Genomic DNA, 20,757 nt, shown 5'->3' with positions numbered 1-20,757 from the left:
TATGGGGCCATTTACTTTTCTGGAATTGAGCTGTGGGAGCTGCTTGTATATTTTTGAGATTAATTCTTTGTCAGTTGCTTCATTTGCTATTATTTTCTCCCATTCTGAAGGCTGTCTTTTCACCTTGCTTATAGTTTCCTTCGTAGTGAAAAAGCTTTTAAGTTTAATTAGGTATCATTTGCTTATTTTGGCTTTTATTTCCATTACTCTGGGAGGGGAGGGGGGTCATAGAGGATCCTGCAGTGATTTATGTCAGAGAGTGTTTTGCCTATGTTTTCCTCTAGGAGTTTTATAATTTCTGGTCTTATGCTTGCATCTTTAATCCATTTTGAGTTTATTTTTTGTGTATGGTATTAGAAAGTGTTCTAATTTCATTCTTTTACAAGTGGTTGACCAGTTTTCCCAGCACCACTTGTTAAAGAGATGGTCTTTTCTCCATTGTATGTATATCCTTGCCTCCTTTGTCAAAGGTAAGGTGTCCATAGGTGCGTGGGTTTATCTCTGGGCTTTCTATTTTGTTCCATTGATCTATATTTCTGTCTTTGTGCCAGTACCATACTGTCTTGATGACTGTAGCTTTGTAATATAGTCTGAGGACAGACAGGTTGATTCCTCTGGTTCCATTCTTCTTTCTCAAGATTGCTTTGGCTACTCGAGGATTTTTGTATTTCCATACAAATTGTGAAATTATTTGCTCTAGTTCTCTGAAAAATACCGTTTGTAGCTTGATAGGGATTGCATTGAATCTAAAGATTGCTTTGGGTAGTATTCTCATTTTCACTATATTGCTTCTTCCGATCAATGAACATGATATATTTCTCCATCTATTTGTGTCCTCTTTGATTTCTTTCATCAGTGTTTTATAGTTTTCTATATATAAGTCCTTTTTTTCTTTAGGTAGATTTATTCCTAAGTATTTTATTCTTTTCATTGCAATGGTGAATGGAATTGTTTCCTTAATTTCTCTTCCTGTTTTCTCATAGTTAGTGTATAGGAATGCAAGAGATTTCTGTGCGTTAATTTTATATCCTGCAAATTTACTATATTCATTGATTAGCTCTAGTAATTTTCTGGTGGAGTTTTTAGGGTTTTCTATGTAGAAGATCATGTCACCTGCAAACAGTGAGTGTTTTACTTCTTTTCCAATCTAGATTCCTTTTATTTCTTTTTCTTCTCTGATTGCTGTGGCTAAAACTTCCAAAACTATGTTGAATAGTAGTGGTGAGAGTGGGCACCCTTGTCTTGTTCCTGATTTTAGGGGAAATGTTTTCAATTTTTCACCGTTGAGGATAATGTTTGCTGTGGGTTTTTATCATATGTGGCTTTTATTATGTTGAGGTATGTTCCTTCTTTTCCTGCTTTTTGGAGGGTTTTTATCATAAATGGATGTTGAATTTTGTCAAAGGCTTTCTCTGCATCTATTGAGATAATCATATGGTTTTTAACTTTCAATTTATTAATGTGGTGTATTACATTGATTGATTTGCAGATATTGAAGAATCCTTGCATCCCTGGGATAAAGCCCACTTAGTCATGATGTATGATTTTTTTAATATGTTGTTGGATTCTGTTTGCTAGAATTTTGTTAAGGATTTTTGCATCTGTGTTCATCAGTGATATTGGCCTGTAGTTTTCTTTTTTTGTGTGGCATCTTTGTCTGATTTTGCTATTAGGGTGATGGTGGCCTCATAGAATGAGTTTGGACGTTTACCTTCCTCTGAAATTTTCTGGAAGAGTTTGAGTAGGATAGGTGTTACTGCTACTGCTAAGTCGCGTCAGTCGTGTCCGACTCTGTGCGACCCCATAGTTGGCAGCCCACCAGGCTCTGCCATCCCTGGGATTCTCCAGGCAAGAATACTGGAGCGGATTGCCATTTCCTTCTCCAGTGCATTAAAGGGAAAAGTGAAAGTGAAGTCGCTCAGTCGTGTCTGACTCTTAGCCACCCCATGGACTGTAGCCTACAAGGCTCCTCCGTCCATGGGATTTTCCAGGCAAGAGTACTGGAGTGGGGTGCCATTGCCTTCTCCAGGATAGGTGTTAACTCTTCTCTAAATTTTTGGTAGAATTCAGCTGTGAAGCCATCTGGTCCTGGGCTTTTGTTTGCTGGAAGATTTCTGATTACAGTTTCAATTTCTGTGCTTGTGATGGGTCTGTTAAAATTTTCTATTTCTTCCTGGTTCAGTTTTGGAAAGTTATATTTTTCTAAGAATTTGTCCATTTCTTCCAAGTTGTCCATTTTTCTTGGCATATAGTTGCTGATAGTAGTCTCTTATGATCCTTTATATTTCTGTGTTGTCTGTTGTGATTTCTCCATATTCATTTCTAACTTTGTTGATTTGATTCTTCTCCCTTTGTTTCTTGATGAGTCTGGCTAATGGTTTGTCTATTTTATTTATCTTCTCAAAAAACCAGCTTTTAGCTTTGTTGATTTTTGCTATGGTCTCCTTGTTTCTTTTACATTTATTTCTGCCCTATTTTTTTTCAATGATTTCTTTCCTTCTACTAACCCTGGGTTTCTTCATTTCTTTTTTTCTCTAGTTGCTTTAGGTGTAGAGTTAGGTTATTTATTTGATTTTTCTCTTATTTCTTGAGGTAAGCTTGTATTGCTATGAACCTTCCCCTTAGCACTGCTTTTACTGAATTCCATAGGTTTTGTGTCGTTGTGTTTTAATTTTCATTGGTTTCTATGCATATTTTGATTTCTTTTTTGATTTCTTCTGTGATTTGTTGGTTATTCAGAAGCGTGTTTTTTAGCCTCCATATGTTTGTGTTTTTAATAGCTTTTTCACCCTGTAGTTGACATCTAATCTTACTGCATTGTGATCAGAAAAGATGTTTGGAATGATTTCAATTTTTTTGAATTTACCAAGGCTAGATTTATGGCCCAGGATGTGATCTATCCTGGAGAAGGTTCCATGTGGACTTGAGAAAAAGGTGAAATTCATTGTTTTGGGGTGAAATGCCCTATAGATATCAATTAGGTCTAAGTGGTCCATTGTATCATTTAAAGTTTGTGTTTCCTTGCTAATTTTCTATTTAGTTGATCTATCCATAGGTGTGAGTGGGGTATTAAAGTTTCCCACTATTATTGTGTTACTGTTAATTTCCCCTTTCATACTTGTTAGCATGTCTTACATATTGTGGTGCTCCTATGTTGGGTGCATATATACATATATTGTAATATCTTCTTCTTGGATCGATCCTTTGACCATTATGTAGTATCCTTCTTTGTCTCTTTTCAGAGCCTTTATTTCAAAGTCTATTTTATCTGATATGAGTATTGCTACTCCTGCTTTCTTTTGGTTTCCATTTTCATGAAATATCTTTTTCCAGCCCTTCACTTTCAGTCTGTATGTGTCCCTTGATTTGAGGTGGGTCTCTTGTAGACAGTATATGTAGGGGTCTTGTTTTTGTATCCATTCAGCCAGTCTTTGTCTTCTGATTGGGCATTACACCCATTTACATTTAAGGTGATTATTCATAAGTATGATCCCATTGCCACTTATTTTGTTGTTTTGTGTTCGAGTTTATACCTCTTTTATGTGTTTCTTGTCTAAAGAAGATCCTTTAGCATTTGCTGAGGAGCTGGTTTGGTGGTGCTAAATTCTCTCAGCTTTTGCTTGTCTGTAAAGCTTTTGATTTCTCCTTCATATTTGAATGAGATCCTTGCTGGGTACAGTAATCTGGGTTGTAGGTTTTTCTCTTTCATCACTTTAAGTATGTCCTGCCATTCCCTTCTGGACTGAAGAGTTTCTATTGAAAGGTCAGCTGTTATCCTTATGGGAATCACCTTGTGTGCTACTTGTTGTTTTTCCCTTGCTGCTTTTAATATTTGTTCTTTGTGTTTGATCTTTGTTAATATGTGTATTTGGGTGTTTTGCCTTGGGTTTATCCTGTTTGGGACTCTCTAGGTTTCTTGGACTTGGGTGGCTATTTCCTTCCCAATTTTTGGGAAGTTTTCAACTATTATCTCCTCAAGTATTTTCTCATGGCCTTTCTTTTTGTCTTCCTCTTCTGGAACTCCTATGATTCGAATGTTGGAGTGTTTGACATTGTCCCAGAGGTCTCTGAGTTTGTCCTCATTTCTTTTAATTCTTTTTTTCATCTCTGCTTCTTTTATTTCCACCAGTCTATCTTCCACCCCACTTATCCTATCTTCTGTCTCAGTTATGCTACTGTTGGTTCCATCCAGAATGTTTTTGATCTGAGTTATTGCAATATTCATTGTTGATTGACTCTTTTTTGTTTTTTCTAGGTCCTTGTTAAATATTTCTTGCATCTTCTCAATCCTTGTCTCCAGAATATTTATCTGTAACTCCATTTTGTTTTCAAGATGTTGGATCATTTTTACTATCATTATTCTCAATTCTTTTTTAGGTTGACTCCCTATTTCCTCCTCTTTTGTTTGGTTTGGTGGGCATTTATCATGTTCCTTTATCTGCTGAGTATTTCTCTGCCTTTTCATCTTGTTTAGATTGCTGTGTTTGGGGTGGCCTTTCTGTATGCTGGGAGTTTGTGGTTCCTCTTTATTGTGGAGGTTCCTCCCTGTGGGTGGAGTTGGACGAGTGGCTTATGAAGGTCTCCTGGTTAGGGAAGCTTGTCTAGGTGTTCTGGTAGGTGGAGCTGGATCTCTTCTCTCTGGAGTGCAATGAAGTGTCCAGTAGTGAGTTTTGAGGTGTCTCTGGGTTTGCTGTGACTTTTGGCCACCTGTATTTTAATGCTTAGGGTTATGTTACCACGTTGTTGGAGAATTAGCTTGGTATGTCTTGCTCTGAAACTTGTTGGCTCTTGGGTGGAGCTTGGTTTCAGTGTAGGTATGGAGGCTTTTGGATGAGCTCTTGTTGATTAACGTTCCCTGGTGTCAGGAGTTTTCTGGTGTTCTCAAGTTTTGGATTTAAGCCTCCTGCCTCTGGTTTTTAGTCTTATTCTTACAGTAGCCTCAAGACTTCTCCATCTGTACTGTACCAATGTTAAAACATCTAGGTTAATGGAAAAAAATTCTCCACAGTGAGGGACACCCAGAGAGAGGTTCACAGAGTTACATGGAGAAGAGAAGAGGGAGCAGGGAGATAGAGGTGACCAGGAGGAGAAGAGGGGGAGTCAAAAGGAGAGAGACAAGTCTAGCCAGTAATCAGTTCCCGAAGTGTTCTCCACAGCCCAGAATACCCAAAGAGATTCACAAAGTTGGGTAGAGAAGAGAAGGGGGAGGGAGGAGATAGAGGTGACCTGGGGGAGAAAAAGGAGAGTCAAAAGGGGCAGAGGGCAATCAAGCCAGTAATCACACCCCTAAGTAGAAATGGATACTGAAGGTTGGATTCTTTAAGGTACAAAATTGATAACAAACACCAAAACGCAAATATTAAAAATCTAGAGTAGAAGTTAGACTCTCAAAAATACCATATTAAAAGAAACAAAATCACAAAAAAATTATAGAAAATATTTATGAAATTCACTTTAAAAATAGGGTCTTTTTTTTGCAAGGTAATAGTAGGTTATAAAATGAAAATTAAAGGAGTAATAAAGGACTTAAAAATTAAAAAATTAAAAATTAAAAAAATGAGAATAATAAAATACATCTAGGAATTTCTCTGAACTGTTGAGGGCAGTGTGGGGTCAGTTCAGTGTCAGATAGTTCCTTGTTCCAGCTTATACTTCTTCTCAAGGTCTACAGGCCCCTCCCAATGTAGTTGGTGCTAACTACAGGGTTTTAATCAGTTGCATCTGTCACTTCCAAAGTGGTTCCCTCTTCTTTGTTTATTTTGGCTTCCTCTATTTGCAAGTCTCTTCAGTGTCTAATTTCCACCTTGACACAAGGGAGCGAAGGTGGTCACTTATTTAGACTCACTTGTTCAGTTGTATTGTGGGGAGGGAGGAACACTGCAAACAAATATCACTGGAGTGTGTGGGGAGTGCTCACAGTATCTGGGCCACACTGGGTTTGCCTCCACTCATGGAATGTGTGCTTTCCCAGTATACACTGCTCAGGCTCCAGGTTGCTCTGCAGGGGAACTGTCTAAAGTGGGCCCTGGCTTGCATGCACTTCCCAGGTCTAAGCCACTCAGGTTCAGGTTCTTGGGTACTCCACAAAGGCACAGACTCGGTTGGGCCTGTGTTCTGTGCCCTTCCCAGGTCCAAGCAGCTCAGGCAACTAGGTATTTGGCAAGTGCACTCTCCCCAAGTGGGCAGTGTGTCCTATCACTTCCTTGGTCCCAGCTGCTCGGTTTCCTGGGTGCACAGCAGGGGTGCCATCTCAGGTGTGCCATGTGTGTCCTCTGGGGAGCTGATCTCTGGCTGTGACCCTCCTGATGGATGTCATCTGTCCAGGATCCCAGGAAGACTTGGTTAGCAACTGGGAGCCTGCTTGCAGTTTGGTAGAGGATGCCATCTCTGGGGCCAAGATTGCCCCTCGCCTTCTGTCTCTGGCTGTTGCCCCCCTGCCTCTCTGTCTCTGGCGATGGGATGGGCCTGTCCACAGCCAGCTTGATCTCCTCTGGTATTCGCTCAGTCCTTTGTTCTGTGAGTGGGCCTGGCAGTGCCTTAGGTTAGAGCTTTTCACGGGGAAGTTCTCTCTCTCTCTCTCTTTCTCTGGCTATCCCACAATTTGGGTTGCTATCTCATGTTAGGTCCCTCAGGTTGACCTCAGGGCATTCAGGCCTGGTCCTTACCCTAAGCAATGCAGCCCGTGTCTCCCTGTTCAGCCTCCGCTCGCTGGTGGCAGACGCGAGTGTCTGGGCTACTTCTCTGCTGGGAGTTGCGGTTAGGTGAATATTCCATCAGGTTTTTTGTCTTTTTTTCTCCTGGTTATGTTGCCCTCTGAGATTCCAAAACTCCCCACAGACCCGCCAGTTAGAGGGTTTCCTGGTGTTTGGAAACGTCTCCTCCTTCACGACTCCCTCCCCGAGACAGGTTTCTGTCCCTAACTCTTTTGTTTCTCTTTTTATCTTTTATATTTTGTCCTGCCTCCTTTGCAAGACAATGGGCTGCCTTTCTGGGTGCCTGGTGTCCTTTGCCAGCATTCAGAAGTTGTTTTGTGAAATTTGCTCAGCGTTCAAATGATCTTTTGATGAACTTTTGGGGGAGAAAGGGGTCTCCCTATCCTATTCCTCTGCCATCTTAGGACCGCCTGTTATCCTCTGACTCCAAATTAAGAAAACAAAAATGCAATAAGATGGCCTGTCCCTATGTCCCCTAGCTGCTGATTTCAGAATTAGAAATGTCCAATTTGTAAAATCTGAGCAACCCAGACAGTTTGAAGCCTAAGCTTCAGCTGTTTGAAAGGTGAAGTGAGATGATGCAGGCAGTTTTTGCCTATACAGCAGACAACTAGCTATAATTCTGCTTATACAGAAGGAAGGGGAGAGGAAGATGGCTGAAAATGTGATCTAAATGCTTATATAACAACCAGGCTGTAGGGAAACTAGTCACCTGGACATTTCACAGCAGGCTAATAATACCAGGATCCAAGGGAGATGCATCTTACTGTTCTGGGCCAAAACCCATTAAAGAAACTAAAGGTAGCAGCGGGTAGGTTTGGTGAGATGGTAGAAGGAGTCCATAGCGACAGCCTGGCTGTTCTGGTCAAGTAGCTCACTGAGCTGGGCCTCCCAACTCAGACAAAGTAGAAACTCCTTGCACAAATATCTTTCTAAGATGCCTTGGAAATTCCACATTCCAAGTTTGTCCCTTTCTTCTGATGGTGTCAAACTCTGTACCCAAGAGAGTTCAATCTCTGCCGTCCAGCCTGAATCTCTTTCTCATAAAATATTCCCCGTTCATGATCATAGCTGATATGCCCAGGGTGGACATTGCGTCCCAACCTAGGATCCTGGAATTGGGGCCTGGGAATGGGGAAAGTGAGCAATTTGGCCTTGAGGAGCTGAGCTGAAAGGTGTCCTCCTTGTTCAGATTTTCTGGATGGTCTAGTTGTATAATAAGGCACAGCACTCACATTTTCCCCCATCACTCCCTCTCCTACCACCTCTGCCCATTATCCAAATGCCCCTTCTTTTCTTCTTTACTTACCTGCCTCTTTTGCTTACAGCAAATGGAGGTGCTGCTTCTTTAATGAGAGAACACATATACACTTCATTTTTGCTCTCACTCAAGTGTTAAAAACAACACAGCAAGAATTAGAGAGGTGTGCTATGTATTAGCTAATGAAAAGGTTACAGACATCAAAAGTCCTTCATACACTTGTTACTTTAACACATGCATTCCCTCTGAATCATCGAAGCTAACAGAAGAGACTGATACCATGAGTGATACAAATAGAATTCTGGTTTGGCTTTGAAAATTGTGCTGTTCTAACATTTGAATACTGGAGGGCCTGGAATTCAGGGAATTCACAGCAGGGAAGCAACCATATGGCACCTGGTGGCCAGTGGTCTCCAAAAGAACAAGTGATGTCTCAATCCCACCTCCTGCTAAATGCCTCTTTGCTCTGGATCCCCTGCCAGTGATGAGCGGACATACCTCCCACCCTACTGCGCAGCACCAGCCGACATGGAACTAGCTACACAATCTCATCTTAGGTGGTGCTTTTTCTCCTCATACTTTAAGATAGACAGCAGATATAACAGAAAGAGAAAACTCAAACCACCTTCTATTTTTCCTCCTTCTTTCCCCCTTTTCCTTATAAGAATACATTAAATTCTCTTTGGGAGGACAGAGTTCAAAGATGCTTAGAATATTACTCCTGTCTTTAAAGACTTTGCTTGGCTTACTATCCATTGGATGGTTTAAGAATGACAATTATACCGTATAGCACAGGGAACTATGGTCAATATATTGTAATAATCTATAAAGGAAAATAATTGCAAAAATAATATATGTGTATACATATGGCTAAATCACCTTGCTGTGCACTTAAAACATTGTAAGTCAACTATATTTCAGTAAAATATGTATATTAAGAACAAATAAAAATAACATACATAAAACAAGAAAATTAAACTATACCTAAAATAATTTTCTGAATGATCATTTAAAATGATAATCCAAATGATTATTTGAAAAAGTTAAGTAACTTGTCCAAGGCTGCACAGCACAGTAAAGGAGTAGCAAAAAGTGGTGTGTGTGCTAGTGTGCTCAGTTGCTCAGTCGTGTCTTGAGAGCCTAAGGACTGAAGCCTGCCAGGCTCCCCTGTCTATGGAATTTTCCAGGCAAGAATACTTGAGTGGGTTGCCATTCCTTACTCCAGGGGATCTTCTCAATCCAGGCATCAAACCCCAGTCTCGTGCTTCCTGCATTGGCAGGAAGGTTGTTTACCATTACCACCATCTGGGAAGTCCCCTGGACAGAACAAGATCACCTAAAATTCAACTCCCATTATGGCTGGTTTAAATAATTACATTTTATCCACACAAAGGAAGCAAGTAAGGCCTTTAAAAGATTGAGATAAACTTATGTATATGAAAATACGCCCAGGTTGTATTGCTAAAAGAGGTTACAATATGGAGTGTACCTGGCATTATGTCTTTAATTAACTAAGTACCAAATTTTTGTACCAGTGTAGACAAAATTTGGAAAAAAGCCTATCACACTATTAATAATGGTTACCTCTACAGGAATAATTGGATAAGTAGGGATGAGGAGTTTTTACTCTTTATCTTATAGCATTCAGATGTAGCAAAGAAATGAGTGATATTTTTTGTTTTCATGTTAGTAAATTGAATGTTTTTCCAACTCTCTGTGGTCCTACTCTCTGAAAAAGTTTTAAAGCAAATTTATCTGAACACCTTTTCCTCACTTCTAAGTTTATAACACTGATAGTGTTTTAATGAACTGGAGAAGTGTTTTATATTCTTGTGTGTTTTGCTTCTTTGATTCATTTTTTCGCTCACTTAAAAATTTTTTAGACAGTTTGTCTTGATGGTATTTACTTTAATTGTTTATTTTAAATTATGTTAATTTGTATTAGATTTAATTAGATCTAAATACACTTAATGTCATCAAGTTAAAAGAACTCTGTATCACTGGGGAGACAGGATTCAAAAGAACTTTCAAACCTGTAACTTATTTGATCAGATGAAATAAAACTCTATAATAGCTTTCATTTCACATAAATTAGTCTTCAGTTGTAGATTGCAGACTGCATGTGTGCTCAGTTGTGTCCAACTCTTTGTGACTATGGACTGTAGCCTGCCAGGCTACTCTGTCCATGGGATTCTCCAGGCAAGAATACCGGAGTGGGGTGCCATTTCCTTCTCCAAGGGATTCCCAACTCAAGGATCAAACCCTCATCTCCCACATCTCCTGCAGTTTCAGGCAGGCTCTCTACCTCTGAGCCACTGAGGAAGCAGTCTTCAAAAGAACTGATTTAAATCACTTTTAAAAGTTAACACAATTTTTGGAGCAATTTTAGGTTCACAGCAAAATTGAGGGGAAGGTATAGAGATACTCTGTATACCCCCTGTAGAATTGATTTTTTTAATGTTAACTAGTTTTTATCAAAATGACTTTACAAAAAGTATAACATTTAAAAGTAAAACAAACAAGTACTACCACTACTAGTAATTAAAATTTATTGAAAACTTATTTGCCAGGTGTAATTTGAGTATATCACATGTATTAACTCATTTAAACCCCATTACAAAACTATGATAGCTCTTCTTACAATCCTCATATTGCAGCTCAAAAAAAGCAGCACAGAAAAGTTAAATAACTTGCCCAAGGATACACAGCACAACACAGGAGCAACAGAGAGTAAAGGATAGATGAGATCATTCATAGATTTATGAACCAGGAACTATTAGAAACTAAGGAAGGGAGAGACTGACTACCCCAGGAAAACTGGGAAGGCTTCTAACATTGGATGCAGTGTTGTATGTACCATGTGAGCAATACAGTTAAGAGAAGAGCAAATAAATTAGCTATTTAGGCAAAGGAAGCAATTCCATTTATAGAACTCCAGTGGAAGAAGACAGGTCATACTGTTAGCAGCTCACTTTCAGTTAAAAACTAAAATACAGTATTATGGGTACTTTTGAAAAGAAAAAAAAATTATTTATAGTCTTACAACCTCAAAACAAAAGTGATTTTCAACTTACATTTCTCAAGCCTATATTGGAAGACTAGCTCTGTGAGTGCTCTCTTCTAGGTGCTGGTATGTAAAGATATAATCCATGTAATCCCCACTTGCTCAGTCTAGAGATAGGGAGTTGAGAATATTACAATAAATATATTGTCTATTCACACCCAAGTTGCATTTTTAGGGGGAAGTCTCTTTCTGAGTAATAACCACCTGCAGTTGTTCTTTATAAGTCTCCTTGGATAGATAGAAAATGCACAGGATAACAGCTGGGCCAGTATAGCTGAGATCTGTCTGTACTTTATAATTCAGATGCATGTGCACATGTCATCATGTTATTTATCTCATTTCTTCTGAGCAAACTCTCAGCACTGTGGGAACCACCTCCTCCACTGACGATACCACAGTTGGTATTCTAGAATTGATTAAAGTAGGCCAGGAAGGGCTCCCAGGGGAAACAGATGAAACTGTGTAAATGCAGCCTGCTTGTTAGAGTTGTAGCTCATCAGTGGAATCAGCCCTGGCATTGATCGATGACTGCTTTGTTATAGACTGGATGGTCAGGCCCAATGAGGAAGCCCACCCTTTGTTCATTGCCATGTAAAAAAGCCCCACTCTTCAGTGACACCAGCCGAGGCTGTCACCTGCCAGATCAGTTTGCTTCTCCTAATTCTCATTTAGACTGACCTACAATAACTTAGCAACTGTCTTGTATACTTGGGCTTCACTACATGATTTTAGGGGCTAAACTTGCTATTCTTTGGGACTGAGGATGCAGGAAAAATAATAGCTTTTTATTTATTTAGAATTAAGTTGGACAATTCTTCAGAGATGGTTTAGGTTAATTAGTCTTCTGATTTCACAGATGAGGGTCAGAAAGGAGAGCTGACTTTCCTGAGGTCACACAGCTGGCTGTGAACTGAGCTAGCACTAGTCAGATGATTTCTTCGCTTAAAGGCCAGCACATTCCCACTATATTCTAACTGATAATAATCTAGTAACATTTTGTGATTTTTTAAAATGTAAGGGGATGCAATAACTTTTTTGAAAATTCAATCAGGAACATTGGTTTGGGACTTTTGAAACAGGCAGGAGAGAAATTAGGCTGAGAGGGACCCTAAGTTGGAAATCATGGTGGGCATCATGACAGCAAAAGGGGCTAGTGGAGATTGTTTCATTGTTTGGATCTGTATACTAATATCCATGGACAGAGAACTCTGTATTAGACGTCAAGTGTAGGTCATAGCTCAACAAAGTGGCCCTGTCTCTGTGCCGTGTTAAGCATATATGAGTAGGGTCTGAATAGGAGAAGTGTGGGGCATCCTGACATGAACTCTTCTCTTCTGCTTCTTGTAAGGCTTAACACAATTACTATCCTGCCCATAAAACTGTCCTGTTCACAGGACAGCAAATATCAATATTAAAATAGATAAGTGTATGCCAAATAAATGTGGAAAATTCTTCCAGGTCACTCCAGACAGATGAATGCATTAAACTTTGCTTCAACACTAGTGATAGAAAGTGGATTACTTATAGAGACAGCCTATGCCACAACTGGATGACTTAATAGGAAGAACTACGATCTTCCTTAATACTGTCATCTGCTTCCAGTGACATTTACCCACTGGTTCCCTGATGGGATGTAAGACTACCCTGAGGAACTCATAGACTAATAAACTCCGCCTTTGGTTCCCTTTGTCCTGTAACTAGCCAAGATTATCTCTGCTTGCTGCCTTCTCTGGATGTCTTTGTAAACAAATATTTACTGTACAATTATTCTATGCCTAGACTGTGCTAAAAGCTAGCCAGATAAAGAGTCTCTTTGTCAGTTCATAACACAGATATTTAGAAAAATAATCAGAGTGGAACACAACAGGTACGAACATCACACAATGGAAACACGGAGGAATGAACAAATACACCTAGTATCTGGTGCATGGTAGCTGCTTAATAAGTATTTGTATAAAAAAAAAATAAAGTTCCTGATGTTAACACTGAGGCGAGGGTAATTAGAAACACTTTGGGTATGAGTTGGCATTTGAATTAAGCCTACGAAAGCTAAACACTTAACAGACTTTACCACTTAAGAGGTACCAATCCGAACTCAATAGTGCATCAAGATGTTGGATACAGCAGAGTCAGGTATGGTGAATTGTCACGGCAGGCGTTTCATCCCCTTCTTCTGGCTTGCAAGTGCTCCCAGCGGGAGAGATGAACCGCCAGCAAGAGCAGGCCCTCTGGGTTTTCCTCCGTTCAGGACTTCAGGGTCCCTACAACCTTAGCACAGTCCCCTCAGTCCATTCCTCTCCACCACCCCAGATGCACAGGCTTGCTAAGGAAGTGGAAAATCTTCAGTTTTCCTCCCCTGAGCTGTAGCTCTGGGCCAGGAGTGGACTGGCAGCTGCTGCAAGTTGCTGAATGGGCTCACTGACACAAGGACTTGGCGCTGACACCCAGGCTGGCTGGGCTGCGCCTCCCGGGCCACAGGTAGCGACCACCCTGCCGCAGACCCTGGTGTGCAGGCTGCTGCCCAGGGGCACTACGAAGCCTGTGATTGGCTGAAGCTGTAGAGGACGCGGTGGTGCGGGAGCTGCCGGGAGTGGCGGAGATGCGCTCCACGTGAGCATGCTGGCGTCTGGTACCCATTCCGGTTCCTTTGCTGGAACTGCGCCACAGAGGGTCGCCTCCGGGCGGGCCAGCCTCCCCAAATGAGGCTTCCAAAAAAATCTCTTTCCACTCCACTGTCTCCCAGGCCTGCTTAATGCGCGTACTGGCCAAGGCGTGCAGCGCAGGCCTCAGGGAAAGCTGGCGTTGCCAGCAGGCCCCGACACGGAAAAAACCGGGGGGCCTGGCAGTGGGGCGGCTTCAGGTACAGTCTCAAAGGCGGCAACAGGTTCATCAGAGATTTTCTGAGATGGCGGCGTAGCCCGGCTTTGCGAACCCCCATGGACTGCCACAGCAACCTGGTGAGTATGAAGGTAGATGGCGCGGGGCGGAGAACGCAGGGGAAGGGAAGATGGCGTGGGGCTCAGGGCCTGTTACAGGGGCGGGAGAGAGGGGCTTCGGTGGCTGAGAGGGCTAGTGGGGAGGGTGAGAGGCGGCTGGTGGGTGGGGGGGCGGAGAAGAGGGCAAGAAGGGGAACCTTTTCCTCTGTGGCTCAGTTTTAGCCATGTGGTGCAGCCAGGGCCCTTGTATCTTGCTTTGGCAGAGGAGAAGAAAACGAAAAAAAAACCAAATGGGTGAGCCCTGAAGTAGCCCACAGTACTGATTCATAAGTCGTTATGAAACATTTGGCCCCTCTTCCCTACACACTTTCTATAACCACAGGTTAAAAATAAGATCCTGAGGAGACCACTGGAAGATAAGAAAGACAAATGTAAAATCTTAGTATAGTTGATAACACTGTTACCAGGTAATTGAAATTTGGTGAGAGAGTAGAATTAAATTTCCTCGCCAAAAAAAAGTAAATATGCAAGGTGATGGATGTGTTAATTAACTCAATGGGGAAATTCTTTCAAGATGTACCTATATATCAGATTGTCACATTATACACTTTAAATAACGTAATTCTGTCAGCTGCATCTCAATAAAGTTTGAAAACATTTTTAGGCAGTCTTAGGATCAACAGGAAATGTTCATTTGTCATATATGCACACATATACATATGTACACATGTACATGCACATATACAGATACATTTGTATACATGAGGAAGGCAGAATAGTGCAGCGGAAATAGTTCTTTGGAGTAAGGTAGACATTGGTTTGAACCCTGTCTGGACCCCTTACGACCTGTTTGACCCAAGCTGGTCCCTTGACATTTATAAATCTTTGTTGCTTCAGTGGTAAAGGGGAATAAATTTCCCACCCATTGAGCTGCGATAAGCATTATTTGAGAGCATATGGGTAAAATCTTTTTCCCCTCCAAGATGAAGGAAGGGCTTGCCTTCACCTTAAAACTCTGTTGCCTGGTAGAGTATGGGGAATGTCCCTTGGCCGTGGGTACATCATGTTAATAAGCTCCTCCTCCAGTACTGTGCTGTCAAGGCTCACTTTCTGTGAGAGATTTGCCTAACAGGAAAAGGCCTACCAGTTAATGTTACAATTTATGACTTCAGAAGATGATTTTGCAAACCAATTCACATTTCCTCATAAATGTTATTCCAGCTGAGATCTTTTTTAAGTGATTGGAGTTTGCTTTTTGAGTTCAAGGCTGTGTCTCGTTTATCTTTGTATGTCTTTAAGTGTCCTGCACTTGCAAAACTGTTTTCACACAGCAGCTACTCTGCAGGTGTTTGTGGAGCAGTGAAAGTCAATGTGATAAGGAAAAGGGGCAAAGGCATGTGTATTTTGAACTCAAATACATATTCTGACACTTGCCAGAGGACTGGACAGTTTAACCTCCCAAACTTTCCTTTTCCCTTCAGTCAAATAAGTCAGTGTCAGAGGATTAATTAAAATACATTACTAAAGAATTTACAGCAATGCCAGGCATCTCATTTAGAATGAAAGTGTGTGTATATGTATCTTTAGCTCTTAGGGATGAAAGGAGGCCTTGAGATATTTTGTTTTATTGCTTTTGCATCTCTCTGATCTTTAGTCACTCTCTGACCGGGAGAGGTGGACATGATAAAAGGTGCCAGTCACAGTCTTTGCAAAAGTTTGCTATTTCCTCTGAGGCTATGGTTCCTCAACTGCAAAACTGTGATGCAGAAGTTAACTTCACAGCGTCACCAGGAGAATTAAAGGAGATGGCAGCTGTGCAGTGATTTCCTCAAAGCAGGAGCTTAATTAATGGTAGCACTGATTATTAGTGCTATCATTAAATGTATCTGTGGCACCAAGTGGTCTCTTTCCTGTTACAACACCAGAATTGTTGGTTTGCATGAGAAATATTATTGGTGTCTTTTAAAAACTTATGGCTTTAGGCTGCCGAAAAGCCACCACCGTCACAAACCTCATGCACACACACACAGAATTAATTGATTTTTATGTATTGGAGCAAGATTCAAATATCTTATATTCTCTTTGCTTGTTAAGATGCCCCCACTAATGAGTTAAGAGCAAAATAAAGGAGATTATATTTATTTTAAGAAAAAGAGAAATAAAAGAGATTATTTCTAACTCAAGTATCAGAATCTAAGAAAGATTTTAAAAGTATCTTGTTTCCTCTATACTCTGGAAAATAGAAAAAAGGACAATCCTCTTGATGAATGAATCTCATTTTCTAGGGTTTCAACTGAGCTACAACATTTGAGAGTGCCAGCCTCTCCTCTTGCATCCTCAAAGGCAATAATATGACTACTAATATTCATAATATAGAAAATATTACTACTTCCATCTCCCTAGCCTAAGACTGCCATGTCTAAACATCATGTAAGATTAGTCACGGTTGTTTTGTTATTTATGTTGTCTGGGAGGGGAACAGTTATAGCAGTGATCAGTTGTTATCATATACCTGTCAAAGTCATAATTAGTCAACCAGTCTCATAGTAGTCATGACTTTTCCTCCCTTCTCTTTTTTTCTCCCATCCCTACTTTCATTCCCCCCTTTCTCCCTTCATTTCTCTCTTCCCAGTTTCCCTTATTTTCCCTTCTCTCCCTTTGTCCCTCCCTTCTTTCCTTTCTTTTTTCTCTCCTGCTCCCTGTCTCTTTTCCCTTCCTTTCTTCACTTTCTCCTTCTATCCCATCCATCATCCTTCCTTCCTTCTTTTCTCTTTCTTTAATCTATGTACTGATGTGACCACAATTCATCCACTGTATAAGGTTATTGGGCTAACAAGATGAATAACCGCCAAATTTTCATATACCTCAAACCTTATATTGACAATTTGCTCAGTGCTTTGTCGTGTACAGAGAATTTTTGCTCCTTCATTCTCAGAGTGAAAGAAATCTCTGTAAGGTAGACACAATTATCTTGAGACTCAGAAAATTTGAATGATTTGAATATTTAATAAGAATACGACAAGGGAATTAAGATTTGCTTTTTATCAAAAAGGTGAAAAGATATAAATAGGGAGATTATGTGCTTGAACACTCTCCATGAAAAAGTGGATAAAAAGTGGGAGAAGCAAGAAATTTCTATCATTAAAACAAGCACTTTCTCCTAGAAATTGTCCTGTACTAAAATATTTAAAATAGGCAGCTTTTTCAAAAAATGAATAATAAATGTGAAATTAAGATGATCCCAGAAATAATAGAATTCTCCTCTGTAGAGTGTGTGTGCTGCGGGGGTGGATGACAGATTTACCCGTATATTCTTTCTACTTTTGAGGCTGCACAATCTGTCTCCCTAATGCAATATAATTACCATCTAAAGTGACACACTGCATGAAGCATCTTGGCACGGAAGTGGAGTTTATTGTGTTCTGGAAATATTTACAGTCATGTGAGTTAGATACTGTCATGAAACTAGTCTAAAATATTGTTTAAAATGTTTAAGATATTCTCTTTAGAACAGAGGATACAGGTGCTTTGGTGAACTGTGTGTCTGAAGTAGCAGATGCCCTTTGTTGTCTTGCTCCTTCCTCGTGGCTGGCAGAATTCTGACTTCCCTCAGGTTCAGTAGGTTTTATGGAAGGTGCTGCTTCAAAAATGGAATTTATCATAATGCAGTAAGCTCTCTACTACCTGAGAAAAGGATCTGCTAACCAATTTTTTGATTCAGTTATTCATAAAATATTTACTGAGGGCTTACCTTGTGTAGACATTGTACTAGGGCCCGAAGATACAGGGAAAAAGGCAAAAAGTATGAATGGTACAGAAAGACTAAATATGTATGTACATAAAATATAGATATATCACCACTACTTTTTTACACAGCATCATATATATATATATATACACACACACACACACACATATACATACATACATACATGCTGCTGCTGCTGCTAAGTCGCTTCAGTCGTGTCCAACTCTGTGTGACCCCATAGACGGCAGCCCACCAGGCTCCCCCATCCCATATCATGTGTTTTAACACTGTGTTAAAGCAGAGCCTGAGAAGCATGTTTAACCTTGCCATGGTTTCAGAAACAAGATGGTTTTAGGATGAGAAATGAGAGGCCACTTTTGGGATAGCATATAGGTATCATCCCCTCTGGAAACTCTTTATCAATTAGTAGTACTGTAAGTATGAAGTTAAAAAGGATCAAGGGATTTTATAGATTGCTCTCCCAAACAAGGTTGAATAATAACTAGATTTAGCCTTTTAACTAAAAAAAAAAAAAAAAAAAGACAAAGCATAAGAAAAACAGTTCTGAAAAAGGGAATATCTGGCCGTGAAGGAGAGTAGGCCATAAGAGACTGGTTACAAATGAAATTAGCTCTATCATTGCTCAGCTTTCTATCCTGAGAGAGTGTTCAGGTAAATATAGGGTAGAGGGAAACCCAGGCAACAGTTTCCCTGATATGAGAAAGAAGAGCTGGGGAGGCACGGCTGATAAGAATTTGCCTAACAGAATACTGGAGAGGATTGAGCTGTATGGAATGAAAACTGCAGAGTTCTGCAGGAGGCTCCACCAGAGTATTCAACTGACTGCTAATCAGTACACACAGATGAGAAACTCTCCAGGACATAGCACTAAGATAATACCTAAAAAGATAATAGGAAATAGTGCCTTAACCTCTCATAGGGTTATGAAGAGTGACATCATCCAGAGTGAAAAAGCCTCATAATTCAAAGGATAACAGTTGAAATACAATGAATGGTTTTGGTTCAATAACAGTAAAAAAGTAGCCCAAGATTAAACACTGCTTGGACTCCATCTAACAAACTCTAAAAGCAAAATCTGAAAGGATCCAACTATTTGAAGTAACTTTAACCATGACCCAGAAAAAAATTCAAAATTATGTTTCGTAATAGAAAAGTATCTATTTCCTGACAAGGTAAAAATACACAATGTCTAGCATCCAGTAAAAAATTACCAGCATGCAAAAAAACAAGGAACTGATAATGAGGACAAAAGTCAATTGAAACTGACACAGATATAGAGCAGATAATAGATTAGTAGACAAGGACATTAAAACGGTTAATATAATTTCATTCTACAAGTTCAGGTAGCTGAAAGAAGAATTGCATGCCTTAAGCATGGAAAGCAAACCTTTAAAAACGAAGTCTGCAATGCCTCGAAGTTTGGCATATAAGCACACTGGATGGGGTTAATGGCCAATGGATATTGCATAAAATTAGCGAACTTGATTACATACCAATTGAAACTATCCAGACTGAAACATACAGGAAAAAAGCTGAAAAAAAGAAAATAGAATGATACATCAGCTGAAAGGGGAGCAGTTACATAAAATTAGTGTTCCTGGAGGGAAGAAAATATTTGAAGAAATAATGATATAAATTTTCCAACTTTGTGAAAATTATTACTCACTTATTCAAAAAGCTCAAAAAACTGCAAGCACAAAAACATGAGGAACTTCACCAGAGGGCATGATAATCAAATTGTTTAAAATGAATGAGAGAAAAAATCTGAGACATAGACATTACCTAAAAGATAAATTACATACAAGGAAATAGAGAAAAGGATAGCACTGAATTTCTTGACATGAAAAAAAAAAAGCTTTAAGAAACGTAATTGAATCATTAAAGTATGGAAAGAAAAGAAAAAAATTGTGAACTCACAAATTTTTACCCAATAAAAATATTTCTCAGAAACAAAAACACATTTGCAGATGAGGAAAAGTAGGAAAAGCCCATTATCAGAAGACCTATGCAGTGAAGCCCTTTAAAGGAAATCTTTCAAGCAGAAGGATGGTGATATCAGATAGAAATTGTGTCTATACAAAGCATTGACAATCACTAGACATGATAAATAATATGTAAATATGGTGATTATGTATTAAAATATATTTAATGTTTAAAGCAAAAATGATAATATACAGTGAGGCTATACCATATGCAAAAGTAAAATGTATGGCAGCTATATAACTGGTTGGGAAGGAGAAAGGAAACATAGTGTTATATATTTGTTTTATTATAAGGAAAGTTGTATAATATCACTTAAATACAGACTATGATATGTTAACTATGTATACTGTGTACCCTAAAGCAACCACTACAAGGACACAACAGAATTACAGCCAACAAGGAGAAAACCTGGAATCATAAAAAAATAAAATAACATAAAAAACCCACTAACCTCAGAGAGGGCAGGAACAAAGCAAAAAGAACAATTAGAATAAGTTAAAAAACAAACGTGGTAAATTTAAAACCAACCACATCAATAATCACATCAAATGTAAGTGTGTTAACCCCTGAATTAAAGTCAGCAGTTGACAAACTGGATTTAAAAACAAAATAAAACAAGCTTCAACTACACATTACCTCAAGATACATACTTCAGTTATAAAAACACAGTTTAAAAGGAAAGCACAGGGTCAGACATACCAGACTGCCACTAATCAGAGAAAACTTGAGTGACTATATTGATATCAAATAATTCATAGTAAAGAATATTACCAAAGATGTAGGGAGTCATTTTATAATGTAATGGTAGTCATTAAATCTAATGGTACATAATAATTCTAGATGTTTATGCTAACAACAAATTTCAAAATTCTTGGCAAAAAAATAAAACTGATAAAATTGCAAGGAGAAATTAAGAAAATGTACAAACAAATTGGACATTTGAATACTCTTCCATAAATAATTGGTAGAACAACTAGACAAAATCAGTAGGGGTATAAAAGACTTGAAAAACACTATAAACCAACTTGAAC

At 39.4% G+C, this 20,757-nt stretch overlaps 1 long non-coding RNA gene across 1 annotated transcript in view; it reads left to right on the top strand.

Moving 5' to 3' along the window:
* The first annotated feature begins 13,595 nt into the window (after positions 1–13,595).
* LOC145523307 (uncharacterized) overlaps positions 13,596–20,757 on the top strand; it is a 119,485-nt gene continuing 112,323 nt past the window's right edge. Inside the window, exon 1 of the long non-coding RNA XR_014066480.1 lies at positions 13,596–13,995. This is a non-coding gene — a long non-coding RNA (uncharacterized LOC145523307). The remainder of the gene's footprint in view (positions 13,996–20,757) is intronic.

This window comes from Giraffa tippelskirchi, chromosome 10, assembly GCF_054371585.1.
Source record: "Giraffa tippelskirchi isolate mGirTip1 chromosome 10, T2T-mGirTip1v1.2.pri, whole genome shotgun sequence".
NCBI classification, from domain to species: Eukaryota; Metazoa; Chordata; class Mammalia; order Artiodactyla; family Giraffidae; genus Giraffa; species Giraffa tippelskirchi.
This window is presented reverse-complemented; position numbering and strand designations above follow the sequence as displayed.